Source organism: Mandrillus leucophaeus, unplaced genomic scaffold, assembly GCF_000951045.1.
Source record: "Mandrillus leucophaeus isolate KB7577 unplaced genomic scaffold, Mleu.le_1.0 Scaffold786, whole genome shotgun sequence".
Lineage (NCBI taxonomy): Eukaryota > Metazoa > Chordata > Mammalia > Primates > Cercopithecidae > Mandrillus > Mandrillus leucophaeus.
This window is the reverse complement of record NW_012108541.1, coordinates 458795-462387: the sequence shown is the minus strand read 5'-3', so window position 1 is coordinate 462387 and position 3593 is coordinate 458795. Positions and strand designations below refer to the sequence as shown.

General features: G+C 43.3%; 1 long non-coding RNA gene across 1 annotated transcript; it reads left to right on the top strand.

Annotated features, from left to right (window-relative positions):
* The first annotated feature begins 2143 nt into the window (after positions 1-2143).
* Positions 2144-2700, top strand: LOC105529836. The gene is made up of 2 exons (XR_001004571.1): positions 2144-2580; positions 2623-2700. It is a non-coding gene; the product is annotated as an uncharacterized LOC105529836 (long non-coding RNA).
* The last annotated feature ends 893 nt before the right edge of the window (positions 2701-3593 follow it).

Below are 3593 nucleotides of genomic sequence, written 5' to 3'. Positions count from 1 at the left end.
TTTTTTTTTTTTTTTTTTTTTTTTAGAGATAGGGTCTTACTCTGTCACGCAGGCTGGAGTGCAGTGGCATAATACTGGCTCACTGCAGCCTCTAACTCCTGGGTTTAAGCAATCCTGTTGCCTCAGGCTCCAGAGGAACTGCCACCACAGGTGTGCACCACCGCACCCGGCTAATTTTTTAATCTTTGTAGAGATGGGGTCTTGCTATGTTGGCCAGGCTGGTTTTGAACTCCTGGGTTCAAGCGATCCTCCTGCCTGGGCCTCCTAAAATGCTAGGATTACAGGTGTGAGCCACCACAGCCGGCCACACTGCTGGACTTTTAAGGAAGTTTATTTTTTAATATGTGTTTATAAAATAAAACTTATGTTTGACCTTGAGGAAAATATATGGGAAGCTATGTTGTATTTTTTCTTAAATTCAAGGCAAAGCACAATTCTTTCTATCAAAAGGTCCTAGAAGGCTGGACACCTATAATCCTAGCACTTTGGGAAGCTGAGGCAGGAGGATTGCTTGAGGTCAGGAGTTCAGAACCAACCTGACCAACATAGCAAGATCCCATCTCTATAAAAAACATTTAAAAAGTATCTATTTAAGGATACTAGCAAAAAGGTGAAATGACATGCAAATATTATTATTTTGTAGTGGCAAAGGATGAAAAAAATTAAAATAGATTTGAAACACATAATGTAGTATGTGATTAGATGTGAGATCTTTAGCACTATTTTAGGTTCACAGACATCTTTGGAAATGAGCTGGTTACTATTTCCAAAAGTCCTGCCTGATTTACTTGCTTTTGTTGAACATTTTTTGTTTCAAAGGTAAAAAATACTAAAAAAATTTACAAATAGCAGCCGGACGCAGTGGCTCATGCCTGTAATCCTAGCACTTTGAGAGGCCAGGGTGGGTGGATCACCTGAGGTCGGGAGTTCGAGACCAGCCTGACCAACATGACTAAACCCCGTCTCTACTAAAAATACAAAATTAGCCTGGCGTGGTGGCACGTGCCTATAATCCCAGCTACTCCAGAGGCTGAGACAGGAGAATCACTTGAACCTGGGAGGCGGAGGTTGCGGCAAGCTGAGATTGGGCCATTGTACTCCAGCCTGGGCGACAAGAGCAAAACTCCGTCTCAAAAAAGAAAAAAATTACAAATAGCCATGGATGCAAGATACTTCAAGCTCTGTGTTTTATTTGTTAATTATTTTGCTCTTCTTTCTACTTTAATTTGAGACTGTCAGGCTTGCCTTTATTTTCTCCATGTATTAAAAAGTGGAATTCTAGTAGTCTTCAAACTGTAGGCTCTTCTGGCTGTTAACCAGGAAAACATGCTCATTCTTCCCCATAACTGTAAAAAAGACATTACTGTATTCTTTCTTTTTTTTTTTTTTTTTTTAAGATGGAATTTCGCTGCTCTTGTCACCCAGGCTGGAGTGCAATGGCGTGATCTCAGCTCACCGCAACCTCTGCCTCCCAGGTTCAAGCGATTCTCCTACCTCAGCCTCCCGAGTAGCTGGGATGCCCCGTAAGAGTTTCACCATGTTGGTCAGGCTGGTCTCGAACTCCTGACCTCAGGTGATCAGCCCACCTTGGCCTCCCAAAGTGCTGGGATTACAGGCGTGAGCCACTGTCTCCTGCAGAAGGCATTCCTCTATTATTTCTAAAAGAGAAGTCTTGCAAGATCCGAGAACCTCAGTGATTATAACCATGGCTGGTGAAAGTCACCTTTTAACCTCCACATCATAATTCTGATTGGTTATCTACCTGATAAGGTAAAATCTTTTTGTTTTTTTTGGAGATGGAGTCTCACTCACTCTGTTGCCCAGGCTGGAGTGCAGTGGTGCGATATCGGCTCACTGCAACCTCTGCCTCTGAGGTTCAAGTGATTCTCCTGCCTCAGCCCCGAGTAGCTGGGACTACAGGCATGCGCCACCATTCCTGGATAATTTTTGTATTAGCAGAGACGGTGTTTCACTATGTTGGCCAGGCTGATCTTGAACTCCTGACCTCAAGTAATCGACCTGCTTTTGCTTCCCAAAGTGCTGGGATTACAGGCGTGAGCCATCACGCCCAGACAAGGTATGATCTTAATGCTTACATTTAGAGTAACAATTCCATTTTCTGAAAGGTAATTACTTTAGTCTATGATCCTGTAACAGGATGAAAGTGAAAAATAAAGAAGGGTATCCCATCAACTCCTCCAAACGTGTAACACCAACTCTTAGGATGTTTTGTTTATGACATAAGACTTTCTGATTTATGAATTACTGTGTGTACCACATATTATATATTAGTGAGGCTTAACATCTTTCACAGATTAAAAACTAATAGAATTTCGAATATGTTCTTCCTACAACCCACTGCATCATCTTGCCTGCTTGCTGAAACCACTTTTGAGACTATCAGCATAGGAGGTAAAACATGCTCTTGAGTGTGTAATGGGTTCCTTACCTCCCCTGCTAAACAAGTGAGAAAAAGAGAGCCAGCATGGTGACGCCCATCTTGAGTTCCCAAGAGGCTGCAGCTGGAGGGTGGCTTGAGCCCATGAGTTCTGGGCCTTAGTGTGCGATGGCAATGGGGTGGTCTGCATGAAGGCTGGCTTCAATATGGTGACCTCCTGGGAGCCGGGGACCACCAGATTGCTCAAGAAGGGTGAATCAGCCCAGGTCAGAAATGAAGTAGGTCAACAACGACGACAAAAAAAAAAAAAAAAGAGATGGATTGTCTTCTAAGCCGTGCTATCATGGCAGGCACTGGTAATAAAATCGCCCAACACTAGGAAGAGTTTGAAATCATTCTAGGATTCCAGCGTGGTGGTGCACACCTGTAGTCCCAACTACTTGGGAAGGTGAGGCTGGAAGATTGCTTGAGCACAGGAGTTTGAAGCTGTAGTCAGCTGGGATTGCACCACTGCACTCCAGCCTGTGCAAAAGAGTAAGACACCGCTTCTAAAAATAGCATCAAATAAAAAATAAAATCATTCTAGGGAAGCTGATATGTATTTTCATTTGAAGCTCTGATTGCAAAACATAATTATTCAAAATTTAGTCTTAGCTTTATTTTCTTGTTTAACTTAAGTCCTTTCATGCTAGATCTTTGGTGCTGCTGGGTCAATAATTTGGCCTGATTATGTGCTAGGTTTAACTACATAAAGTTTATGTACTTAAGTATTGTCAGAAACCAGGTTAGGTCTTTGGGTAGCAGACTGATTGAAAGGGATAGCTCACGGGGGACAGTACACAAAGCATAACTATTCAATTTTGAGACAGTTTGTTGCCAATGTCCCTTTAATCAAGGATTATAAACTAGGGGCCAGTGCAGAGGCTCACCCCTATAATCCCAGCAGTTTGGGAGGCTAAGGTGGTAGGATCGCTTGAGCTCAAAAGTTCGAGACCAGCCTGGGCAACATAGGGAGATCTTGTCTCTACAAAAGTTTAAAAATGAGCCAAGTGTGTTGGTGCATGCCTATAGTCCCACTACTCAGGAGCAGAGGCAGGAGGATCCCTTGAGCCCAAGAGGTCAAGACTGCAGTGAGCCATAACCATGCCACTGCATTCCAGCCTGGGCAACAGAGTGAGACCATCTCTCAAATAAG